At 48.7% G+C, this 27,140-nt stretch overlaps 1 long non-coding RNA gene across 1 annotated transcript in view; it reads left to right on the forward strand.

Annotated features, from left to right (window-relative positions):
* The first annotated feature begins 295 nt into the window (after positions 1-295).
* The window catches only part of LOC149852127 (uncharacterized), a 45,017-nt gene continuing 18,172 nt past the window's right edge, over positions 296-27,140 (forward strand). Inside the window, exons 1-3 of the long non-coding RNA XR_016439293.1 lie at positions 296-393; positions 10,406-10,475; positions 17,062-17,391. This is a non-coding gene — a long non-coding RNA (uncharacterized LOC149852127). The remainder of the gene's footprint in view (positions 394-10,405; positions 10,476-17,061; positions 17,392-27,140) is intronic.

Raw genomic sequence — 27,140 nt, forward strand, 5'->3', positions numbered from 1 at the left:
GGCGGCCCGGGCTGCGCGGCGCTGCGCTGCGGCCGGCCCTCGCCCCGCAGAGCCGAGCCGAGCCTGCGCCCACCTTTGCAGCGCACCCCTCGCACTCACGGGTCTCTCTCTCTCTTTTTGTTTGTTCTTTGCTTCCTCGCTGGCAGACAGACGAGCCCCGCGGCCCGGCCGCCCACCGCCCACGGCCCGGGGCAGCCCCGGAGAAGGAGGGCTGTTTCTGTCTTTGGTTATCTAGCTGTATGAGTGTTCTCGAGCCGTCATAAAGCTAGATAACCGAAAGTAGAAATGACTTCCCCACCGGCGTCCAGCGGGGGAGCGACGGGCCCGGCGGAGACGCGGCCGCCCCTTCGGAGGAGACCTGCGCCCGGCGCCGCGGGCACCTCCCCGCTCCAGGTACCGCCCTGCCGCGCGGGCTGCGCTCGCTCGCCTCCAGCTGCTCGCCCGCGTGTCCGCGGGCTCTGCGGGGCGGGAAGGGGAGACTCCCCATCCACCTCACGGCTCGGTCCCCTCGGCCGCCCGCGCCCGGGGCCGGCTGGCAAAGGCCGGCGCGAGGGCCCGCACACCTGTGGCAGCCGCCCGCGCCGGGCGCTCCCCGCGCTGCCGGCGGCGCAGGCCCGAGCCGGGAAACATAACGTGTGACCGCGGCTGGCAAATAAAACAGCAATTGGGAAATCTGCATTCCGTCCCCATGGCAACCCAAAGCGCTCTGCTTAGTCTCTCCTGGCGCATTTTAGCAGCCGCCTGGAGGCCGACGAGCCTCCGGCCGCGGCGCCCGAAGCCGGAGCAGCGGTCCCCGCCCGGCCGCCCCGCAGCAGGTGGGCGCGGAAGTAGCCACCTCGCTGCCCCTCTGCGGCTCGGCCCTCGCTGCACAGGTGCCCGGCCGGGGGTGACCTCTTGTGCACCAGAGCATGCTCGGGGCTTCTGCAGCAGTTCAGCAGGGAGGAGTAAGTCTAGGCAGTTTAAGCCTTGGCGGGTCTAAGTCTGGCTTGGCTAGAAACCTGCCACTGAGTCTCAAACTTTTGTCCTGAGAATGAAGCGGGTCAATGTGGGCGGAGGAGCTCTGGGGCATTCCCCAGCCTCCTTCATCTGGCATCTTCGTTCCAGCTCCCTGGTGGGTAAAAAGTCATGCTATGCCAAAGGGGGTAGTCCCTGAGAGAAGGGCTTTGCTTGGATTGAGCTTTCCACTGGCACTCTCAGGAGGAAAAGGAGCGAGAGCCAGGAGTCCTTTTCTTGTGGCCTTTGCAAAGGCCCACTCCACCTTGTATGCGTCCGAATCCACAAGTCCCACAAAGCGAGGGCAAAGCGCTCATCAACCTCGCAGCCAAGGGGTGAACAAACAGCCGCCCAAATAATAATAAATAAAGAGGCTCCAGATTAAAGTCAGACTATACATCAAGAAAGAAACTTCAGAGGAGCTCTTGTTATTATATATTCTAATGAGAAGTCTTTGGAGAAATTAAAAAGGGCAGAGGAAGAAGAGGATGCCTGCGCTAATTCCACAGGAGGCCTCCCAGGGAAAAGGCTGTGTGAGTTTGAACGCTGAAAAGCATGAAGGCCTGGAATTAGACTATCATTTAGAAAGCGTTACTAATCCGAAGTTACAGCAGTAATTCCATGATTTGCTGGGTCCCACACGCAGCGCCAGAATTAAAGATACGGATTTTCTAGAAATGGAACTCGACTGTGGCACAAAGTCTCGGCAAGATCAGAATGAATCATTCATTCCGAACACAGCAACACACGTGTCATTACGAATCCAACTTTGTTCTCTCCAAACCATCTGGAATATGTATTCCTGGTGTAATCCCAGAAAACTTGGAAGCAAGTGGAGGTGAGAAGGATGGACCGTAGCATTGTCCCTCCTTCCTGTTTTATTTTATTTTTATTTTGCCTCTGTGTTATAATGGAGGGCACTCTCAGATATTTCTTTGAGAAATAACATCGATCCAGATGGAAACTACTTGATCTGAGCTCTTTTAAAACTAGAATGAACAAAGCAAGGGAGAACTGAGCTGGGTGGTTAATGAATACATTTATTCATGAGTAATGATTTGATGGAAAATAATGCCAAAATTCACAATGAATATTATTCACAATGAATTATTCGACCAGCTGTGCTGGAGAACATATATTCTGTTGGGAATATTTCTGCACAGGCAGGGAGATTAGCTAGCTAAGCCCATAGGTCTCTTCCATTTCTAACTTCTGTAATTTGATGGAGATGAGAGTACAAAGAGATGACTTGAAAAAATATAGAAAAAATATGGTTGTTAAATATGACTTTATGAAATTAAACAGGCTGTAGAAACAATGTTTTCACATGCACCAGTTAGAAAGAATCGGATGCAAATGAAGTATTTCCTAGGCTCATAAAGTTTTAATCTAATACTCTGAGCCAACGCACATTGGATTTGTGCACCGGGCTCAGCACAGCGGCGTCAAACTTGAACCCCTTCACACGTTCAGTAGGTGCATGCTCTTTGGCCTGATTTTTTTGCATTCACGAATGTGTTTGTTTGCCCAGTGGGGTAGGTGCAGTAAGTTTCACCTGCAAAATTGGAGGTGGAAATTTAGGGAAGGGGCTGACCCATTAATGCCTCAGCTCCCAGGTTTTGTGCCTTGTGGGTCAGACTTAACAAACCCTACCAAGCTTTTGTTCTTTTTGGATCTGTCTGTTTTTCCCCAAAGAAAATAACTTGGCAGAGAAGTTGGCCTCCTGCTTTTATGTGTTAAAAATCTGTCCTCAGGGCATGTAGTGTTCTGAATGGAGAAACGGCGCTCCAAGTCTTGTAGTGCTTCAGCCTTGCTACTTGCCGTGGCTATTGTTGATTCATTCATCTGACCACCCCCTCCATCCATGAGAGGCAGTTCCATTTTGCTCAGCTCTCCTTCAAATGCCACAGTTACATCAATATCATGAAAGTCCGTCCTTTGGCAGTAGCTAGGGCTTGGCAAGACGCAACCTGAGCGTGAAGGGCCATGGGCCCACAAAAGGTTGAATCCTTTAGACCTTATTTGGCTCCAGTGGGATTGCTTCCGTGCGGCACGGTGGGGCTGAAGCAAGGACGCATCCTGATCTTCGAAGGGTCGTGAGTGCTTGTAACCCACACAAGTCAGAGGCAGCCCTGGTGATCGGATACCCTCGCGATGGATGTGGTAATGGAATCTGAAAAAGAATAGAACAGAACAAAATAACAGGCTGAACGTTTAGTGGATATTCTCTTTGCTTTCTCTTCTCTGTGGGATACTTAAGTTCCTTTCCACGCATGGTGGAGCTTCAATATTCAGCGTAGGCAATTTGGGAATGAGATTTTTCCATAAAGCTGCAGCTAAGCCATCTCTGTCTTTGCCCTTCAGGCAGTGCTCGAATGGGGCAGGTTAAGGTGGTTAGGTGCTAGCCGAAAGCGTCCTGAAAACGGTGTGTTTAGGGAGGCATGGACGTAGACTGTCACTCACGCCTCTGTCCCTGCGCAAAGCACCGCTGTGGGACTCTCTGGTCCCAATCCCCTTTCATTCTTGTTCGCTTCCTAGCTGTTTAGTCTTCCAGTCAGTTCAGATCAAGGCTGAAAGGGGAGTGATTTGCACGTGACGGTAGGAGTAGCCAAAAAACCGCAGACACCTACGGTGCATCTGAGGCTGTTCATTCCCTGCATGTTTGAGAACCTATCTGTGCTCAGAGAAGCTGTCTGAGACCTAACATCCTCTTAGACATCAGTCGCTTCCTACCACCGGGGTTTTCTCTGAGATCATTTGAAGCCTCGGTCCAAATGCTGATTGGATAGCAGTGCCTGTCATTTCTTCTAACTTCATCCGTCTCTTCCATGGGACCTTGAAGCCTGTCTGCTCTCCATACAGCTACTGTCTTTATCTAGCTTCACCCATAAAACCACAGAAGGTGGAGGTAAAAGAGGCCTTTTGGTTTTATCCAGCCGAAGTGCTGGTGGTCAGTGTGGGGCTGTCCTCTTTTGTACATTTACTGGAATTTCATCCAATCTTCTCGTAAATGTTCAGGGGATGGGACTCTGGCGAAAACGGGGAATGCTCAATGTCCGGCCTCTGCACGTGCAAACACAAGTGTGTGCTCGTATGTCAGAATTTGCATGCCTGTCTCCTAAAGGGACAAACGATTCTGGGAGGCCTGTGCAGGTGCAGGCATTGGAGCTGTTCAGGGGTGAGCAGAGGTGTTTGCCCCTGCCCAGAGATGGTGTGTGCAGAGTTATTCATGTGCCAAAATGGCAGCTGAGTAGACGCAGGACCCTGACGTCCTAATTTTATCACTCACAGCTTTGTAAAATGCCCATTTCTATTGCACAGGGTCTCCATGAGGTTCCTCAAGGGACCTGTGAGTGTACCGTTGCTGTGTGTGTAAGATGGCTGTGTTTGCTGGCCTTGCTGACTCTCTGCACCACGTGACTTGGTGAAGTCACTCTTTTCAGGCTTGTTTTGTGGCTTGTTTCTTGCCCCCGTCGCCTCTCCTCTGCTTTGCTGAGCCCAGCTACCTTGCTCAAGTAGATGGCTTGCTGCCCAAGGATGCAGGCAGCAGAACTGTCTTTTCCAGCTGTTTAACAGAGCTTTGATTCAAGTCAGTTCCTCTCCGAACTCTCCCTGTCCCCCTGTTTGACTATTAGGGGCCAGGTCTGGTGCCTGTGGAAATCTGCTTAGCGACCTTGACTTCAGTGCAGCAGTATCAGTTTACAGTAGCCGAGGATCTGGCTCCAGGTCTCTTCGGCAGGAGTCCCCATTCCAGGTGTCATTGGCTATGTTTATTCACTGGATCAGGTTCAGTTTAGGGACATTTGTCTCAAAAGCGCAGGGGCGAAAAATCCATTGAACTCGGTCTCCGTCAGTCAGCCGTCTCTTGGAAACTCAGATTGCTGTTCCTATAGAGACTTTCTCTTTCCCTTCACCCTGGTCCTGGCTTAAGTATCACTTAAAGTGGGCCCTGCTCATTCATAGACAGGCTCCTTAAAGCAATTGAGACTGAAAGGGTTTGAAAAGAGGGGACAGTCCTTCAATGGCAGGACCTTGGGCCAGGCTAATTGGTTTTGGTTCAAGGGGATACTGGATTTGTGAAAAGCCCAGGGACGCCTTTCCCACGCCAGATCCCAGCTCTGCAGGGGAGAGGTGAGGGGCGCAGGGTGGGGAAGAAGGAGAGCACAATGGCTTAGTAGGTGAACGCAAGTAATAACCCCAAAACTCACCTGGTTTGGGGTGTGTCGGAGTGCCTGGCTCTAGGCTTCCTGACTCCCGGATGTACCGTCCACACAGGCCTTGAGCAAACACGGCTGAACGATTGTCACAGCTTTGTTGCTCTGCACATTTAAGATACAGGGAGTGAGAACAGGGAAGAAGTAGAATTATCCTGTGCAGCTCATGTGAGAGCAGATTTTAGTCCCAATAACTTGGTAATATTTTTTCTTTGTATGTTCATGTGTCTTTTATTTTTTTTTGTTATTAACACTGAATCATGGTCAAACTGTGTTTCCGAGTCTTATGTCCTTTCCCTTTCCTTACAAGTCACTTCATTACGGGCCTTAACCCAAACATGGAAGCAGGAATGACTTATAGGCACATCATTTCTTGGTGCATTTTCTGTTAGGTCACATTTTGGGGCAGCTTGATCTCAGTGAACGCAGTTTCTTGGATGTGAAAAATAAAGACATGAGTTTTTTAGGGTCCCTTCACACTCCCTCATTTCTGTTACAATTAACATAAGAAAAAATGTAGTCTGTTCCAAATACGGTAGAGAAGTCTGGTTATCACAGAGCTTAGATTCCACATGAAAATGGCTAAGACCGACAATGCAACGTGTCCTTACCCTGTATTCCGGGAGGAGCTGGCACTGACTTCCATATACCAGTTGCCTAACACTTTCTATTACACAAGATTCTTGTAGCCTTTTTTTTGAGAAACTCTGACACCTCTATTGTTTGCTGCAGACCCTTGAAATTCAGCAGGGGAGGCTCTTGGGCTTGGAGGACTGCCTTTTCTTTGTCCTGTGAAATTCCATTCAGGTTTAGCTGAGTTATAAACTGTTATAAAAGATGTGCCCACACCCCGTTCCCTCCTCAGGAAAATTTTGGCCTCCTCCTCAAATAATAACTGAATGTGAACATTTTAGAGAGTTATGCACATGCCCCTGCCCACATTGCAAGAGGAGCAGGCACAGCTCTGGCAGGTGGGCATGGAAGGGGGAAATGCTAGGGAAAGCTCCCACTATAAACCTCTCAGGGCCCCAGCTCCTGGCTCCAGGGGTCCATCTCCAAAATTTGGAGGCAGCACAGAGGCTAGCAGTTCTTGGCACGGGGAGATGTGGAGCAGGAGAGAGAGAGAGAGATAGAGGGAGACTGTCTCACTAGACTCACTGGTCCAGTTCTCCCCCCCCCACCCCACTCTGGGAGAACAGCTTTCTTCTGTTTCCAGGTAATGTTAGTCCTGTATTTCAAGAAGTCTGTGCTGAGGTTTCAGGCTTCCTGCTCACAATGCAGGAATGTTACGGTTGGACACAATGATTTTTTTTTTCACTCCAGGGCTTTATCTGTATATTTAAAATGAACATTATTTAGGTTGCAAAGTCAAGCGTTTGGAAGTTCAGAGGTGCCAGATTTAAGATTGCCCATGCAACCTTACTGCAACCCCCATGCACGCCTGTGCCGTGATAGCGTCTTTAATTACATGATCACGTACTATTTTTAGCACAATATCTCTGCCTTTTTCCACATCCTTTCCAGGGCTGAATGGGCAGCTGTGATTTTTGGCATTTCAGTTCTTTCAACTGCTGGATTTTGCAAGCTAACGGTTTTTTTCTTTTTTAATTCTTATTTTTTAAATTAATTGTGATGTTTCTGTTTGCAATCAGATCTGCACTGTCAGGGAGTTGCACATATGGTAACGGCGGAGCTCTAGAGGGGAAAAAAGACTTACTAGATGATTGGCTGCATTCCTTTGGATAGATGGGGAGAGAAAACTGATCCTACACTTGATCTTAGCCAAATGGTCAAGAAGACATAGGCACGCTGAAGGGGGAATTTTCTTTGTTCCCTGAGAAATGGCCTTGATGTTTCCTTTGCCTTCAGTTCTGCCTAGGTTTGTTTCTTAGGGCATTTTGGTCGTATCTTGAAGAATCTTCAGCTTGTTTATTGGATTTATATAATCGGGAAGAAATAGATGCCCACAGGAACATATGTACACATGAACAACCCACCCCCCGCGTAATCACTCCACACAGATGTACATTGCAAGCTCACAAATATTTGCTGCCATTGCATTCTCTCCTTGATTTGCATACTTGTTCTCTCCACTGTCGTTAATGGGAGCTGTTCCATGTGTCGAGAGGAGAAGGGAGGCCTTTGTATATTAAACAGGAGATCTAATCTTTTTTAACTGCTGGAAGAATTGTCCATATTTTACTTTGGAAGTGATTAGACGCAATGCAGATTTATCTTTGCTTGGAATGGCCTATTTCTTTGTTGGGAAGTTCCATACTTTGGATTCTGTTATCTGTGAACAGACAATAGATTATCCCCCCTTTTTGCAGCAAACTGGACTTGGGTCAAGCAATGTATTTAGTTTTTATTTATTTAAAGGAAAGTGGATGATATTTCTTTTGTTTTATTTTTCCAGTGAATAAGATAGCTCTGGCTCCTTTTTGCGTGTGCTCTGCTGATCCAAAAGCATTTTTTTTTCTTCCAGTCAGCAGTGTATTTGCCATTGGTAAAAATGTCTGTGGTCTGTCAGACCCAAGGGTTTTTAAATCCTGACATCTGTATCTGATGGGTGTGTTTGTGTGCCCGCATTCATGGCTATATAAGTGTGTTTGTGTTTGCCCTGTGTTTGTATAAGCATACGTTTTTGTGGGTGTCTTTCAAATATCTTCACCCTCCTCCCTACCTGTACAAAAGTCAGTTCATTAATTAGACTGAGTAAAAGGGCCCCATCTCTATCTGTGATGCAGGCAATAAATGTCTATTCTCACCCTGCCTCCTGTTAATGAGATAGAGACAGGTAAGCATCACACATACCAACTTCCCTGCCTTCAGCAACATCAAGGAAACAGTGACAAGCTATTAATGGAAGCCAGTGGTCCTCGTGCTAATTAGTGCTTCCTTTTCAACTTTTACCTACCTGTGTGCTGAGATCTCCAGCCCAGTCTTTCCCCTTAGCTGATATCCCTTTGTTTTCAGTCTGTTTCTCTTTCCACAGATAAATCCATTGGTGGATTAAGCAAAAGTATCTCTCAATTCCCCAGTAAGTTGTTTTTTCCATGGGTTCAGACAGAATGCTTTATGTACCCTTTCACTCCTCTTTCCCCCCTGCACTCAGTAATTTCTGTCCTGATTCTACGTTCTTTGAGGCTGTTCATAGCAAAGGTCCTCTGCTGAGGAAGTGGGCTTGGTACCACCGCAGGATGACGGGTCCCTTATTAGGGCACAGCTAATCTCCACACTTGGTGCGTGACGCTGTTGGGTCAACAGTGCCCATGTTAGTGGAGTGGTTCTGGAGACATAAACCAACCCAGTCACGCCCCGGCTAGCTCTTCCCATATCTGTATGGTCTTTTGACATGCGTGTGGCTCCCAGCATCATGAGAGATGAGGGCTTCACAGTCGGGGCTTCCCCTTGCAGGAAAGATGTTTGAGACTCGGGAGCTCCTTGCTGTCATGTGGCCAGCATGGCTTTGCAAAGGGGAGAGTATGAGTCTCTTACGTTGAGTGTTGCAGCCTCCTGTAGGAATGATCCTTAGACAGCTGTGCCACTGGTGCTCTGTTATTTTGTTGGAAAGGGTGCGTGGGAAGCAGGAGCTCAGTGTGTCACCACCAGCCAGGTGCACAGTGCTGACCGGAGGCGGCTACCCAGTCGGATCACAGATCACAGTTATGGGACGTATTCAGCCAGTATATTCTGGGCACACTTGGCGCCAGCTTGAGTTGGCGCCCATTGACTTGCAGAGCATGCAGTCTAAATGAACACAGCATTTACCAGAAGCTGATCAAGCCATGCTGGGCCCATGTCTGGGCTTGCAATACTATAAGCCCCTGCCCAAAACCCATCCATACAGTCTCTTCCCAGCTCTGTTGTCTTCCTCCCAGACCCACCTCCTTAATCTTCCCCTCTCATCTGTTTTAACAAGGCCCTTGGTTTCTCACTGCTGTATCGGGCCCCCACATACTGCCAGGCCTGAATCCCAAGGAACCTGCTTTAATCTGCCCCTGCCATTCGCAGTCACAGACTGTGCAGACCCTGCAGCCTTGTGGGGATGCTTGGGCGGAGGGTGAGGGGTGGGTGGGTGGGTGGGTGGCGGGGCAGCAGGAAGAGTCAGCCAGGGCTTGCACATTAGCTAATTAATTTTCATGACTGAACTATGTCTGGTCTCTTCTCAGCACCCCTCACCCACCAGGATCATTCTCTCGTGCTCATAGACAGACGCACATGCACGAGACACGTCCTGTTTTGGCTTCAGACTCCTTCCAAAGCCTTGAAATGCAAACAGTTATTTTGTTTATTTTCCAATGGGGGTTTCCCTGCTTCACGATACACAGGGGCCCCTGTTTCACATTAGCTGAGTCTTATTAAAGGCCGTGCATGAAGGCCAGTTACTCCCAGCCAAGCCATATGCTGCCTCCCATCTATAAATCCAACCTTTGAACAAAGCCTTCTGTACCTTGGCCCATATTTCTGCCCAGCCTGCCCGCTTCTTTTCTCCCCCTCTCTCTTATGCTGAAGGTTTCTTAGTGCCAGGGAGATATGATAATTCTTGTGGAGAGAGCATGAAATGCCTCTGCTCTTTGTGTCTGTTTAATTCAATGAGAACCCCAGCCCCGGATGTCATGAATGGTGGCTTTGTACTGGCCCTTCCTAAGCTCCAACTGCCAGCCCTGATCTCTGTCTCTGTTGTTTCCCACCATTGGATACTGATTAACAAACTAAATTATTTTTTCTCCCTAATGATGTTTTCCCACTTTGCCCACCAGGCTGGAAGAAGCCATGGGGAGGAAAGGGTTCATGCAAAGGATGAGATAGCCAGAGAAAAAATTAAAGAGACAGTGTTGCTCTCTGGGATCTGGCCACACAGATCCGTTCTGCTTTATTTCCTTATTAGAGAAAATGATAGTGTCTTGCTGTATTTTACAGGGCTGCCTATGTTGCCGCTAGGGAATGGGGTTAAAAAACATTTGCATAAACAAAGCATTCCTGGATCTATAACATACAACTGTGTTAGTATGTGCGTGCGCGTGTGTAATACAAACCGTGTGCACACAGGGGGGCGGTATCTTGTGGGTAGTCCCAAATTTAAGACATATTTTGCAGCTGTTGCTCGGGGAGCAATGTTCAATAATGATGTGACATCCACCCATACATGTGGCAGCCTTTTGCTAATTGAGATGAATTCTCTCTTCCTTAATCAGACCTGACTGGAAGTTCACAGACTGGGATATAGTGGGAAGACGCAGGACCTCTCTGTGCAAGCAAGGAGAGGTGAGTCAATGGACAGAGTTGTCGAAGGCATGATTTGAACTTATGCTCTGAAGTCTCAATCTGCAGCCTCAATTCCAGGTCAACCCTTGCTCTCCCCGCACCCTTAGCTCACTTTTCCAATCTGGGCCAGCAGATACTTGCTGTTGCTCTGTAAGTCCCCCAGCAATAATTCCTCTCTCTATATATAGAGTAGGAGGTAGGAATCAAAGCCAGGTCAGGATGCAGCCATCTGCTTTCTGAAGCAGTGGTGTATCCTTGGCTTGCTCGTGAACTGGGAAGAAAAGCAGCTTATAGAATTTTTTAAAAAGAAATTAGAAGGAAAATCCATTGTTATTTACACAGAAAGAAAATGCATTGGGGAAGGCAAAGCCTCCTTTAACACTGGTTTTAAAAACAGAAGATAGGAAATGCTGTTTGTATTAAACTGTCCTAAGGTCGAGAGGTCAGACTCCTGAACTTCTCGGCAGAGAAGCTGAAAGACCTGCTGAGTGCTAGCATCGTGATCTGAGAACTTGTCTGCTAAGAAGTGGGAAGAGATCATGGACTTGTTTTTGGCAAGCTGCTGGACAGGTGGTGGGTGGTAAGTCTTGCAGAGAGCAGAGCCCTGTCTCTGCTGTCAAGAGAAGGGCCTGTAATTTGCCACAGGTATATCTGGTGTAGCTCTATCCACGGAGGCAGCACTGCAAGCTGGACAGGACTTGGATCCAGAGAGCAGGGCTGAGAGACATTGGCAGCTTAAAAAAAAAAAGCAAGCCCCAAACCTAGCTTATGTGGTGGCTACTGCCAGTGGAGCTATACCAGCTACTAAGAATGAGTGGCCTTACTTTTAACAGTTTAAGCAAAGCTGGAGAAAAATAGACTGGAAAAAGGGTGCCCTTTGTCTAGAGCCAACTGGAGCTCCCAGCAAATGGCGACCAGTCTGCCATCTAACAGCAACCCAGAAGAGTCACCCTCTGCATAACCCTTCCTTCCCACCGCAGTTCTAATCGCCCTTATTACTTCTGCAAGGTAGAACAGGGCAGCAAAATGGCTGTGCGATGGGCTTTTTCATATACCAGGATTTATTAAGAACAATAGGGGAAATCAATCCATCTATGTAGAATACATCGCAGGCTGCGATGGGATAAAGCATTTATTCCGCTCTTGAAGGGTAGAGCTATAACTCACAGGAGGCAAAACCTTGAGTGCATTGGAGTCACTTCCCCTCATGTGTGCAAACAAATACTTCAGCCCCTGGCAACCCGCTAGGCATTTCATTTGTGTGCAGTATTTTCTCCCTCCTTTTTTGGAAGAGATTTCACTCAATGAAATGCTCTTTTGGACCAATTAAGGGGTTGTCAGTTGAAATACATCATGGAATTCAGCGGGGAGGGGAGCGTTTGTGTTTTTTATAAAGCGGCTTTTACAAAACCTATGAAAAATCGAAGTGCCTCCATGATCTGAAAAAATCCTCTTGGAAAGAGTGTTAGTCAAAGTTTGCTGCAGCCTTTGCTACTTAACTCAAGAGGCAAAGGCTGAAATTTAGCTAGAAACAAAAATATAACTAACTAACCTGTGGAAGTTGAGCAGGGGAGAGAAATGCAAAGAGTAAAGAAACAGCTGGTGTAGGGAGAAATGCATCCACTGTTTAAACGCCTTCAGTTTTAAGAATATACAGAGCCAGGGAAAGTATCAAGTACTTATCTGATGATGTCTTTCTCAACGGGAGGTTTGGGATGGGACCAAGTTAGCAGGGGGTAAGGGTGATCTTTCAGGTTATGTGGGAAGTCATAAGCATGTGGGTGTCCGTGCACGCATTCACGTGCACACACACACAAACATGATATACTCTCATTTCAATACTCAAAGCAACCCTTTCCCTTAATCCATTTCCCTTTGGTCTCATCATGTTTGTGGTGGGTGGATGGATGGGAGGTGGATCTTGCCCGTCAACCAGGCAGAAACTGGGAAGATTCAGGGAGGTTGAAAGAATGGCAGGAGCAGCTAGAAAAGGTGTTGCAGAGCTGATCGACACAGCCAAGCATTGTGCAGCAATTGGGCAGAGACGGATGAAATTACTTCCTTCAGAAGAGATGGCTTTGTGGGTTACGTGGCACTGTGAATATGGGGTTAACCCTGTCATCAAAATCAAAGGGAGAGAGGGGGTGAGAGCAGGCAAGAGCAGGAATGTTTTATTAATGAAACCGGTCCCTCGTAGGCATTCGTCATGAGGCCAATCCTCCCCGTTCTCGGCATCCTCCTTTGGCTACTGTCTGGGCTGGGGTCTCACTTGGTACCTGTTCATTTACCAGGCAGCACCCACTCCTATGTGCTGTCAATACATGCTGTGATAAGCGTCACCGTGTGAGCTGGCTAGACAGGGGAAGGACGGGAACATACTTAGTAATCCCGATGGCCTGAGAGAGGGGAACACAACTTCAGATGCAGCGGAGCAGCGAAATGTGGGTTCATACCTGTGACCTGAGAGGCCCATCAGATTTCTGACTTTATCTGTAGCTCTTCATCTCCATCTCTATTTTGGGCATTTAGCAGTAAGAGAGGCCCTGTTTCGTGTGGCAGGAGGCAAAATTTCGGTCCAGAAAGAGAGGCCTGCCCTTCAACAAAAGGCAGGTGGGAGATTCGATGACCAGCTGCCCGTGAGCCCCTCCACCAGGGTCCTGGGCAGCCGGTGGCCTCCTGGGTGTCTGTAGTCGGGATTGACAACGTGCTGGAGCTCCTTCTCCGCCAGCATCCGGCCCTTTCCCCACATTGTCTGAGGCAGGTTGTGATTAATAAAGGAGGGAGCTGCGGGAAGGGGGAAGGGCTGTGGAGACTTTGACAGTTGCTTTGTTAAATCAACAGTCACAAAAATATATGTCTTGTTTATAGAGTAGGAAAGAGACTGAGCTCAGTCCCACAAGCAGCCTTTTAAGAGGTTGCTAGTATGGAGGGGTGTGCATGTGCCCGTGTGCCTTCCGTGGGTGGAAACGCCAAGCCCGGGAGAGGCTGGGCCAGGAGAAAGCCTGGATGGAAGAGGGGAAGGGGACCCATCACAGCACCGCTCCTTCCCTGCGGGGGCCCCCTCGGGCTGATGTTTGATCTGAGGTTCAGTTGTTCTGCTCAGACACCTCAGGATGTCGAGGGCTGGGCTACAGCCTGACGAGGAATAGGATTAGATCTGCATTTACATATGAATGTGCGTTTGCATAAATCTTGGGTATATGCCACATGTATGTGCGCACACACACGCTTGCCAGCTTACATACGCACACCTCGATTGATGAGAAATACCCGGGCGCTGTTGCTGTCTCAGCTCGATGGCAAACTCGTCTGTATGCGTGATTTGAAATGTTGACTTCCTTGGGGAGCTGGGGGGACAGCTCCTCTTCCCCCCGCCCCCCCAATCTAATCATCAGGACAGTGCTAGGAGTGCTGCGGTTCCTCACCACTGCACACAGCTTTTCATCCTGAAATATGGAGGCTCCCCCCAACTCCAAGTTGTGCAGGCACCATAAATGTTTTAAAAAGAAGGTTCAAATGGGTCACAGCGCGGTGAAGATGCTGACCTCCGGTCTACACTGTACCCTGTGGGTTGGCTGAGCAGCTCAGACCCATGCCTGTAAAACCAGGGGGTGACGTTATTTCACGGGCACAAGGAAGGGCAGGCGTTCTGCTCTGTAGAGCAAGGTGTCTCGGTGGTTTTACCTGTGCATGCTAGGTGCTGCTCCTGCTCTAATGGCGAGCATGAATTTAAGACTGCACGGTGTTATATTCTGGTGGGGGAACTCCCCATGGGGAGGACTTAACCTGAGTAGAAAAGGGCCTTATCAGGTTTAATTTACATCACTTTGTTAAAACGAAACTGGGAAAAGCCAGCTTTATTGCAAAATAAATTTGTCCATGCAAGAAGTTTCATCCATATAACTGAACCTCTGTAATTATACTGGTATAATTTCCCATACAGCAAAGCCCAGAGTGTAGCAGTTAGCCATCTGTGCCTTTTGTTTCTCTGCCCAACAAAGATGTGCATGCAGCACAGGACGCCCTACGCCTGTGCATGGCTAGAACCCCCCTCCCTCCCTATTCAGCTATAATCTGGGCAATGAGGCTCTGGTTCGGGCAAGGGGCTTTCAGCATGGCACTAGTCCTGCTGAAGTAAAATATGAATCAAACCTTCCCCTTACATTGCTTTCAAGTAAGCAACTGCCATCATCACCCCAAAGGCAGGTTGGAATCATGAATGGAAGGGGTGGTGTTGATGAGAAATTGTCTCTCTGAGATGTGATTCATGCCAGCTCAAAAAAATGTCTAGGAACCTCTGATTTAACACCGGAAGGTTTTCAGGAAATGGAGGGGAGCTGAGCTAATGGTGCTGATGTCACCTTAACATTTCCATTTTCTGATTGACTTTACATTGACAGCATGCAACATAAGGATTGGGGGTTTGATTTAAATCTATTATTATTTTTAAGGCACAGAGAGAGCATGGGAGAAATTGCTTAACAATGGTTAAATCTATTTACACCAGGGTCTTGAAACGTCAAAGTCATACTGCCACCCAAGGCTAACTGCCCACTGGGCAAGCATGGTTAAGGCACACCTGTTTCTGTAGTCAGAGGCACACAAGGGAGTGATGTGAGCGGCATTGCATCCTTTTACTCTCCGGCCCAAACAACTGGGTACCCACCTACAGTTGGCTTAATTGGGGGTAGCCTTTATCATGAGTCCAAAGTAGGCTTTGCACTGAGCCATCCAGAGTGGTAGCAAGGCACTTGTACCACTCTGCGACCATGGCCTACAGGCCTTAAGATGTACATCAGCAAAATTTGCAAATGTACAGGTGCATCCATTTATGTGTACAAATTCCCATCCTAGTGAATGCAGAGCTGATAAATGCACATATAAATGGTCTGCTAGACTTGCCTTCACCCATTTTGCATATGCAAGCAAATGCCCTTGCAGATTTTGCAGAGAGCTGAAAATGTTCATCCATGTGCATATAGCACAGCTCTATCCATTTATACTAAATTGTGACTTCAGATACAGTGAGAGTTTCAGAGAAGGTAAAATTCATTCTACAGAAAAGAGCTTGTTCACACTACCTATCCTACATGCTAACCATTTTTGTGAGGTTTAAATGCTCTGAGCACCAGGGTGCATTTGTGATAGATTGAGTGTCACCATAAGCTGAACCTTTTGAAGACCGCAGAAGTTGTGCCTGAGTAAGGAATGAGAACAAAGCCTTCAAGACTGGTCCTTTTATGAGTGTCACATTGATGTAACCAGCCACTAATTCTCTAAGCTTCCTCTTGAACTGGCTGGACAGCAGTCAGGTTTCCCTCTTTACTTTCGTTCTGGCCCTCCTGCTCCAAGCATTGCCTTTGATTCTCTACAGAACAGAGACATAGCATTACGTCTTTGTGGGTCGTTGTTTATGCAGCCTTGCAGTTCTCACACATGGACTTCAGTGGGGTTTGTGACTGGAGAAGAACTGCAAGTTTAGATCTTCTATCTGTGTCCTGATCTGTAGGTCACAGGGACTGATCCCAAGACTCAGTCCTGCAGTGAGGGGGCAGTTTGTGGTCCATCGTTGTTGTACTTGGCTATGGATAAGGTTGGGCAAGGAGCTGGCATACATCCATACCGGGAAGCTCTCACTTATGTTCTTTCCTCCCTGGAGCCTAGGGAGCTGTTCCCTCTAGGACATATCTGTGCTTTGCCCACTCTGGTTTTAAATATCCCAAGGGCACCCTAGGCGAACTGTGTTCCTTGGTGCCCCCCACCACTTCCAATGTAGAGGAAAATAAGAAGTCTAGAATGAACTTTTGCATGTACTTATCTGAGAGACTAAAAATTTTTTATTGATTATTTCACACTTTTCATTAACCCTAAATCTTAAATGCAACTGGTGAAATCTAGGGTGCTTTATATTAAAAAAAGGGTGGTTGGAAGGGAGAAGGAAGGTGTAGAAAATCAGTGTCATGAGCTGTAAGATGATATAGGAGTAGGGGTTCATTTTTTTAGGATGACGTTGCCAGCGGCATGCTCTTGTCATAAGTCCGCTTGAGAGTTGAAAAGGTAGGAGCAGCAATTCTGGTGACCTTTCCTCTGAGATTTTTTCAGAGGTCTTTCTCCCCTTGCCAAACCAAAGGCCTTAGACCAAGGTGGAGCTGTAGCCGGCCAGGGCTGTTATTTAGAATGATGCTCCTGTTATTTTGTCCTCCATATAATTTTGGTGCCCCCCAAATGTTGGCACCCTAGGCGACCGCCTAGTTCACCTGCTGGTTGGGCTGGCCCAGCCCAAGGGAGAGGGCTTGGAAGGAGACCCAAAGAAGAAGATAAGTAGGAGCCAGAGGCTCTCATTCATTCTCTGAGCAAAACAAGGGAAGCGCTTTGCACTTCGAGGAGAGCCTGGGTAGGAAGGACAAGCCTAGGATGGGTGTATACCCCTCCCCGTAGACTGAGGGGCTTTAGCCATGGGGAGCAATGCAGTGATCAATCAGTTAACAGGAAGGATCTGTTTTCTTCTTTCTGCGTGTAACCATGGCATTATGCCCATGTACAGTACTCGTTGAGTAATGGCTGTGCCTTATTGTCTCCTGCATAGAGCTTGTGCGACATTCTGCAGCAAAGATAAGAAACTCCCCATTCGGCATGAGCAGCGCAGGAGAGGAAGGTGGAGGGGGCTCCTTCCTGGCTAACCTCCCCTTTCCAGTTCCCCCGGTCTCCTCCCCTCTCCCCGGGATCATCCACCCTGCATGGAGTCCTCAACGAGTGCACGCGGAAGACAAAAAAGAGCGGCTGAGAGAGGCAGCCCCCGCGAACACAAAATCTGCCACGCCAGGCCACGTTTGCTGCCGTTTGTAGGCTGCTAGGTGCCAGGAAGCCATTTTGATGGAATCAAGTGCTGTGTGTAAGATGGCCGCATTGGCATGAGGTAGGTTGCAGAGCTGCCTAATCTTTACCATGCTACCTCCCGCACGCCCGTCTCCTCCTTATCTTGCTAATTACCAATGAAGGCAGAACAATAACTGGAGCTGGCATGCCCCAGTTCTTTCTCTGCCACCTCCTTCCTCAGGCGGAAAATCTGTGCACACACATGCACGCGCGCGCACACACACACACAGCTCCGCTGTGATATTAATTGAATTAACATCCTTTCTAATTTGCCGTGTGTGTGCGCGCGCACGGGCACATGTGCATGTGTGCGTTGGCTCCCTTCCTCCTTGTCATGATCACCCAACTGGTAGGGAAGACACAAATGCTTTATTTCCATTCACCCACTTGGCTGCATGCAAAAAATCCTTAATGACATCTAGGAAGTGTGGGTGGTGGGGGGCAAGGACCCATCAGGGATCTGGCAGACAGAGCTTGCAATATGTGCTGAGATAAACCACCTCTGGTTTATTGGCTGATTAAAATATCCATTTCCCTTGGATCCATTTATTTCTTTATTTTTGGGGGAGGGGGAATGGCCTGACAAGATTTTGCTCTTTTAGTGCTCATTGTTTCTCTCATTAAAAGGGCACATGCGATTTTTTTTTTTTCCCACCAAGGTGTTTCTATAAACCCAGAGTCCCCTCAGTGACAAAGAGAGAGTCCCTCTTTAGACTTGTATGTAACAATGACAAAAGCCTTTAAAACCATTTTTTCCCCCAGTGATTTCAGACGGCTTTCCCCTAAAAGGAAGTTAAATACATATCATTAAATCTAAAGCACTAAGCTTTGCTCCTGGTAACTATGCCATGCTTTTTGTTTCTGAAAGTATTTGTCCATTTGCTAGAGAGCAATCAAAAGAAGGAAGAAACCCTCCTCCCCCTCTCCCCCCAGCTTCTCCCTTTGTTTAAACCCCCAAATATCTCTATTTATTATTGTTTTAGAAAATAAACATGTTTTTATATGTTGCCTTACAAAATCCATATCTATCCCTTCCCCACTCCCCATGTGTGCTGTAGGGCACTCGTGGTCATGATGATGATCTCTCTATCCTCTATTTAAGCAATGCTTTAGTATTTTTCTGTAATACTTGGAAAATGCAGTGGTAATATTCTGAGTTTGGCTGCTTGGGGCTTCAGGATATTGCAGTATTTTTTTTATAAGGGGTAAACTGAAAGCTGTGATTTAAGTATGTAATGCAGAATACAAATGCCATGCCCTGTGCATATATTTCAGGGGCATAAAGGCCCACACAGAGAGCCACCATCCCACAAAAACTGGGTGTCAGAGAAAACAAACAGATCCTCTCAGATCCCAGCCAATATTGCTACTCTTCCACAATACGTGTATGTAACGTATTGATATAAATATTTCATTTAGAAATTCTGATAAATAGAAAAAGAGCTGAATTATATTTGACGTGTTATTATTAGAAAATGCAGGGTCCTACCACTGAATTTTGTACTTGTGTGGCTCTTGACTGCCCATGGTTATGGGTATGTACTTTAGTGCATATAAATCTCTGGCTGGCTGGCTATGTTCTTTTTCTCTGCCTCCCCATCTGCTTCTTGTGGTGCCTTGTCCTGAAACCCGCATAACAGTATTCAAAGGGGATAATGGGAATCTGCCTCTGATCTGTATCATAAACATGCCAACGTGGGCCATTATGTCAGGATCCAGCACTGACCAGATGGTGCCTAGTCACCTAGAATCGCCGTCTCTGGGCTCCTCTGCCCTGGCAACCAGCAAACTCCTTAGTATTGTGATCCAGTGGGATCTACCTCTTCTCTCTTCAGTCTAGGTAAAGAACCGCCTGTACCAAGGGAGGCACTTCCCCTAGGGGTGAATCTGCAGGAGCCACAATTCAATTATAGCTGCAAATAGGAGTGCCCAGGGTTTCTAGCTGCCCAGTGGTGGGTGCAGAGCTGCTTGCGTGGATGGGCACAGGAGTGTGAGTGTGGATTGTGTGGGTATACATTTTGTGCTCATTTCCTAAGTCCATCTCATAAAGACTGAAACTGGAGGCACTTCAAGAGACCACACTTTTAAAGGCGGTTCTGATGGACCTTGGCTTGAAAGTCTGCAGCAGGAAAAGCATCTTCCTGTTTTCTACTGTCTCAGAGAGCCCCGCTTTCCTGTGAAGAGACCCCCATATGGCAGTGATTCCTGAGTTACTGAAAGGAGCAGGCTCTTCCTATGAAACCTGCCAGGGAGACCCCCATGGGAGAGGCTCAGGGACGTCTCTTGCTCCTAGTTTTGCAGTGCAAGTCCTAAGTCACAGGGGGCAAAAGCGAGGGGGGAACTCGCATTGCGGAGTTCAGAATGGGATGACACTTAGCAATACTGAGTGACAGAAATATAAATGTTAAAAACTATGTGTGAATCCCAGCAAGGAGCAAGCATCTGCAGTGCTCTTGTGAGGGAGGTGAAGCCCTGTTTGAGGCTCGCGCTCTCCTCACCCCCACACCCCTCCCCGGTCATGGGAGTTCGAGGATGCACGAGCCGTGCCCCTGCATTCTGGGTTACCAGGGACTTGCCTGCCTATTTAGCAGGGTTAAAATGAACTAACTAGGAAACATACTGCACTCCCCTGGGCAGGAGCCTATCTGGCTTGCAGCCAGGCCCAGCTTTCCAGTCTTCATTGTCTAATGTTTCTAATGCATGCCTAGAAATCCATTATTTAGGATTTAGGTTACAGTTTTACAGGGGAGGGTTTGGCTTGGAATCCCTTGGCATGAATTTCTTGGGGCTGAACCTAACCAGGTTGTGAGTGTGCATACACAGCACGCTGAGGGTATATGGACAAGAGTGTGTGTGGGAGCAGATAGGTCTGGCAGATGTCAGGACATCTCCATCTGGGCTAGCAGGTGTTACATGCATTTGGTTTAGTTTTTGTTCAGCAGAGACTGGGCAGAACTTTCTCCTGGGCTCCATTATGGTGGGTGCCCTAACAAACAGTACAACTCTTCCAGTAGCAAAGCTGCACAGATGACATGGGCAACTAGTACCAGCGGGCAGGTGTCCAGACCAGAGCATCCCATATTGGCAATATCCACTTGCGGCCAATTCAGTGGGAGCTTTCCCCTTGCAGATCAGGATAGTCCCGGCTCTGAGCTCTGGCTGGGTGGGGCGTGGTGCTTTTTGGGGCCATCTTCGCTTGTCACATTATCTTGCACAGAGGAAAGGTGTTATTTATCTCTTATAGCAGCCACATTGCTCATTATATTGTCCAGTCTTTGGGTGGGACACAGCAGTGCCCTAACAGTGCCTGGTAGTGCTTAGTCTTGTCAACGCTTGGGATTTTTATCATGAATCTTGTGTACATTTTTAAAGCCTTAGGACCTACAGTCAGGATCTGGCTTCCCTTAGAAAGGAATTGGCTTACTTCGGAAAGGTCCATCTCTAGCCACCACAGCTATCATAGAAGGCTTAAAAACATAACACAAGCACAGCCTAAAGCATTAGAAACCACAGGGCAAAACAGGTCCAGGTGTTACTGTCTTAAGAATCTCAGGATTTTTAAGACAATTTCATCATTTGGGGGAGGGGAGGGATGAGGTCTGACTTGTGATTTATTTGAAAGTTTAAGGTTAGTGCTCCTGAATGCTGCGTAACTCTCTGGGACAGGAAAGCTGCAGAGACAACGTACAGAGGTAGGACATCAGCTACACCCTTCCAAAATTGGCTGCGACAGTGGAGTTAACAGAGGGTGCCCCTCGCTGAGGCTCCCACAGCTGCCCTGTAGCCTCCTGGCTATACCACTCCTGAGCTTCTGCTTCTGACACAGCCCTGCCACAAACCTCTCCCCTGGTGCCTCAAATTAGCCCCGGCAACTCAGGAGCCTGGACTGCACAGGTTACAGTTAAATTGGTTGCCAAATTGTAGAGGCTGGAGGCGGGTTAGCAGGTTTGCTTCCCCTCTTCCTCTGGTGTGTATTTGCTTTCTTGTTCAGCTGAGCGGTTCTTGCATGCGGCCTGGGGGCTGTAGGTTGCCAGAGATGAGGGGAAGAGGAGTGTGCAAGCAGCAGTGCACATGTGGACATGGTTACGTGCACATGGTTGAGGCCTGTACGTTCCTCCTCTCGAACCAGTTCAGCCTAATCCTCTTTGTTGCATCCTGTGTAAGGGAAGTAAGAGGCCTCTCAAGGCCCTGGCACCTGCATCTGGTATCATGACAGACATCTTGTTGCATGTCTTCGGGACAGGTGAGGCAGGGGCATAATCACTGAACAAAGCTTGAGCTGTCTTCCAGTAAGGAATTCCCTTTCCTTAATACTGATGTGTGTTAGGTTCACACTTGACTTGGGCTCTTTCACCCCCAGAGCTTGTGTACCCCCCCAGGGCTCTTATTTTGTCCCCCGGCTGCTTCCCCGTGAAAGGCTGTGTACATCTCACCAATTGCCCAGGTCAATAGACTGCAGGCCAATGTCTTTAAATACTGTGCTATGTAGTCAAGTGAGCTTGGTGTGCGTTAAAATGAAGGGCTGGAGTCAGGCAGAAGGCAGCCTAGAGGTGCCCCTTATAGACTAGCTGAATTAGAGATGCATACACTTCTGCAGGCCACAGCTCACCTCAGAGTGGGGCCAGGTGCAGGCTTCACCCCACCCTCCAGCTCTGCCGGTGCTCATCAGTCCTGACCTGCAGCACCCCCCGGCTTTTCCAGCCTTGAGCTGCTGCCTCCCACAGAGCTCTGCCATGAACCTCTGTCACGACGTCTCCTAGCAGCCCCAGCAATTCAGGTCCCCAGACTGCGCTTGCTTACAGCGGTGTCTCAGTGTAGACAGACTAGACACAAGGCTGAGATCCTTGTGCTTGTTTCATTGATGACAGAATTACCTGGCTGCTGTGACACTGTTAGGAGGAGGTTGGTGTGTCATATGCATGGAGAGTATCTTTCTGAGATGCCCTTTACCAACGTGTTTGCACAGAGGGGGCCTGAAACAAGTGTTTCCCTATGTCGCTGTGTGTTGTACCTGGATTTGGGGTTCACAGGCTTGAGATAAGTTAGCCTCGAGGGCTACAGTGGATGGGTTTTCAGCTGCCAGGAGTCCCTGAGAGCCCTTTGAGGGAGGGCTGGCCTCTTCCTACTAGGCTCCAGTGGGCAATATAAGTGAGCATCTGGGATGATGAAGGAAGTGGTAGTGGTGCCCATCTGTGTGTGACCCCATGGGCATGGCCTCTGCACACTTCCTGAGTGCTTTAAAATAGAATGGATGGTTTCTTTCCTTTCTAGCCTAGAAATGGTTGTGTGTGTGTATGTGTGCAAGAGAGAGTAGGTTTACTAGCCTTGGCGTCCTGTGCCAGGCGTGGGAGCTGGTCCCACATTTCCACGTGATCCTCCCATCCTAGCATGGTGGATAAGAGAAGCCTGGCTTGGGCTGGGCAGGGTGATTGGCATATGTCATTGGTTTGGCAACTCCTGGCTGACAAGACAGTCCTTTGGGACCACAGGCAACCCAGCATCAGACAAAGCAGCTGATTTCTGGCCTTGAAGAGGGCTCCCCATTGGGTTTGTAAGTGTCCCTGGAGAAGTCTGTGCTGGATCTAGTCTTAGCATGTTATGGATGTGACAGTGAAAGCTGCTTTGCAGTCTTCTTCCCCCCCTCCCCCAATTTGGGGATGCTGTCTGCTGTACCTATGCAGCTTTGTGCTATGCTGACCCAAGGGCTTTGGGGAAACTTGGCCCCACTTCTTATGTGGCATAAACCCCAGACTTCCCCCCTTCTCCCTGCTTGTTTCTTACTGCATCCTGCTTCCAGGTCACACCCTTTGCTTGTCCTCTTCTGGCATGACTGGCTGTCCCCCTTTACACGGGGAGCCCCTCTGCAAGCTGAACCACAGAGCCACTCCCCTCCTTCAGCCTCTGCAGGACCTGTCTCTACTCTGCTACCTGCAAGAAATTAGCATGGAGAGAGCTGATATTTCTAAGAAACACCATCCCTCCCCCCCGGCCTGGTATTCCTTGTTTTATACTGTGAGCTTCTTAAGGGCAGCATGTCCCTTTACTCAGTGAAGCCTGGAACATTGCAGGGTCTACGGTCGGGTTTCAGGATCATCTTTGTATGTATAACTGCGGGTGTCATTTAGCTCTCTCTTCTGCACTCGCCCAGGAACCTCCCTGCTGCAGAAGCCCAGCACAGCAGCTTGGGCTGGGCTCTGCCCGTGGCTGCCCCAGCTTGAAAAGATGCTCTAAGTCGAGGGCTGTGCAGGACCCCAGCTACTCGGGGCTTTCTGTAAATCCTGATTAATTTTAGGACTCGCTTTATGAAATAACAACTCTTTTATTTGTCCCCATGGCTGTGTGAGGGAGGGAAGCAGGATTAGGTAGAAAAACATTGGGGTCTCTATTTTGTGGCAGTGAAAACAGAGGCAAAGGACCCCAGATGCACAGCCCCAGTTTATTCTTGGATCTGCACTTCTGGCTAGAGGCGCTGCGGTCTAAACCCAGTCTCTGGGCCACAGCAAGGTGCACATTGGACTAGGAAGTGGATTAGCTTCTTACTCATTCTTCTCAGCCAGGCTGCTTCTCAAGTACTGCGTAACCTTGCCTATTGCGAAAAGTAACACAAGGTGCCTACTAGAGAAGCTAAATCAGCCGCAGATAGTAGATTGGAGGGATATTTGCCCAGCCCTGGATGGCACTGTCTCTTCAGTTGCAAACTTGATCTGGGGTATTATGAACTACCAATAGGCCTGGGGTTATCAAGAGACCTCAGCCACAAGTGGTTGTAATGGAGCTATGAATAACCTGTGCCCAAAGAAAAACCAGGGAAAGATTCTGGCCCCTAGGATGGGCTGGTATTTTCAAGGCCATTTTTGCCAGGAAAAGGACCATGGATTTTGTTAAAACAATGACAAAGGAGATTCTCCCTTCTGAGCCTTGGATCCTCAAAGGAGATGGCCATGGATCTGGTGTGACATCAGAGTCATCCCTGGGTGTGAATGACTTATTGATCTTGGCCCAAGGTAAAACAAACTAGATCGATAGTTTTAGCTCTGAAGGTGGTGAGGCTTGTCTCCATTCTTCTCTCTTGGGAGGAGGGGAGAATTCAAAGGTCTCAAGTCCCCTGAACAGCCTCCCTGTATCTGTCAACACTGGTCTAGTAGACCTGAGTTAGAGAGGTCCTGGTTTTGGTAGGAAAGAGATGTCTCAGGTCACCAGACGAATACTTTGCAATACCTTGAATCTGCGGCTGCTCTCGGGGGAGCCAGGGTAGAGGGCAGAGCACAGGAGTGCCGTGCAGCCTGCGTGGCGAAGTGAGCAGGTGGCTGCATTTGTAGCAGGTGGAGCTTTTAAAAAGGGTGTGAACAGCTTAATTCCCAGACCAGGTGGGATGTGAGCGCCAAGCCTACGCGCAGCATGTGGGCAAGGTTGAAGGCTATAACCACCATGGATGGAAATGAACTTTTTTGTGTTGATGTCTATTTGGGCTGCGTAGAGCTGATGGATCCAAAAGGGCTCTGGGCAAACTTAACAATTTGGCTGAGGGGCTAAATTGTGGGGAACCATTTGGAGGAGGCAGGTTCTTCAAGGGGATCCTCCCTGCCAGCCCCACCTTCGCCTCACAGGGTTCAGTTTTATTCAGCGTTTTTTCACGAGCTGCTGGCTTTTGGCTGGGGATCAACAAGAACCACTTACACATAGTGATCCCTGGTAATATCTCTGACAGCCAAGGACTCCCAAATCGACAAAAACACCAAAGCGCACAATGATAAAGATATGGACACCGTTTTTGTCATACGAAAGAAGAAGACTTTTGGCTCAGGAAGGAGAGAACCGGGAGGTGGTGGGGCTTGTGTCACACATAAAAAGGTGTGTGGAGCTGGCATTGTCTGAGCGTTGCTTGCCTTCAAGCCTGCGTGGCTTCAGTAGCCCTCACAGGGGCTTCGCATGGATGTCGACTCACGTTTGGGAGAGGAGGGAGCCTTGTAGGACTGTGCCGGGGAAAGATTTGGAGGGTCTGCAGGAGATCTCAGGCATCAGTCTGAGTGAAAGGGCCTGCGCTGCTCCTGGGAATTTAACAGCTTGTAGACGTGGGACTGGATCTGCGCTGTCGAATCCAACAGAGGGGCCCTGGGGGGTGAGAATGGGCCTGCTCCTTTTATCTTTGGATAGAAGCAAGCTATTCAGGGGACAAGTGCTGTCTCTGTACTGAGCCCTGGCCTGAAGCAGGACTGGGAGGGCTCCAGGATAGTAGCAGGTGGTGCTGGAGCGAATCTATTGCCGTGTCTTGAGCAGCTTTGCTTAGCATGGGGAGCCACGGCCCCAGACGGTAGTTTCTGAGGACTCGAAGCCTGGGGGTGGGGGGTTAGCCTCCAATGATGAACATTCACATTGTCACCCTCGCAGCCAGGAGACGGCAGCTGCCCAGCAGCCTGGCTGGTGCACGCTGCGTGTTGCCTGCACCTGAGGATCTGGCCTGTAGCCTTTACAGTTTTCGGCCTTCACTGCTGGTGACACACAGTGTCATGAATTGAAAGCCGAATCCAGCATGGCTTCCTGGCCCTGTCGCATGTGATCAGGGACCAAAGTGAAGCCCAGCAGCGTTCAGCAAGGAAAGCAGCTGCCTCGATTACTAGAGAGCGAGATGCAGGTGACCTGGCAGGGCTCTGTTTGCACGGTGCGGCTGCACCGGAGGCAAGGCACTAAAGGCCTTGCAGGCTTGTGACAAAATGATGCGCTGGCAGTGTTGCTTCTGAAGTGACACTTCCTTTGGCTCTGGATCTAATGGGGTTGTCCTAGATTTGTAATCAGATTAATGGCACCAGGCTCATGGCATGAAGTGGACAGCAAGCAGCTGCTCTTGGAAGGACTTTTGCATTCCTAGAGAGCCCCTAGCTCCTCTGTGAAGCTGGGAAAGCTCTTCCACTTCCAGGGGAATTAGCCCTTGATCTCCTCTTAGAGAACAAATGCCACAGGAACTAGAAGCAACCCTGATTATTTCTCCCTGCTTCGGTGTCTCTTTCCATCCGGGCTGTCCACGTCGTAGCTCAGCACTGATCTGCACAAGGAGCTCCGTGGTGAAACTGAGCTAGATGAGACAGATGTTAGATTTATTTCTGGGTTTTGATGCCCTATTTGCACGTTTATTGGGCAAAAAATCTGGCTTTGTGAGGGATATAAATACAGGTTGCACAGACACACACGCCTCCTCCACCCTTGTGCACGCGCGTTTATGGCTGTCGCTAGAATTTTGCAGCATTCTCGTCCCTGCCTCCCTTGGGGAGGATTTTTTTCCTGACTAAATCTGATGACAGTTACTTAAAACACATACAGTAAATTGGAAATGCTTCTGTGACGGCTTTGCAGCCAAGATTGATCCTCAGAACACAGGGCTTGCCTGATTTCAACCTTGTTACAGGAAAGCTGGGCATAATTCACTGTGTTTACATGTGTATGTTATGCCAGCGTCTTCCACGGAAAACAATGGGACTAGACGGGTGGAAGGCTGTGGAAGTCCTCTGGTGAATGAAGCCTAAGGGGTGTCTATAGGCACACAAATACTTACATTATGTGTGCGCTGCAGCAGCTTGTATGACATCCAGGCATGGATCTGGGCTCCATTCTGCTAGACACTGTCTAATAGATAGCAGCGCCTGGTCCTTGCCCATGAGAATTTACAAGCTAAGTATGTGATGAATGGCCGTGTTCTAATATACATTTAGGGGCACATTTTCGAAATAGCCTCGACTCATCCTCTGTAATGTAACCTGCGCTGGTGCATCTAAACAGCAATTTTATGGTCTGACC

This window comes from Crocodylus siamensis, chromosome 15 (genome assembly GCF_052110815.1).
Source record: "Crocodylus siamensis isolate JL-2025a chromosome 15, ASM5211081v1, whole genome shotgun sequence".
NCBI classification, from domain to species: Eukaryota; Metazoa; Chordata; order Crocodylia; family Crocodylidae; genus Crocodylus; species Crocodylus siamensis.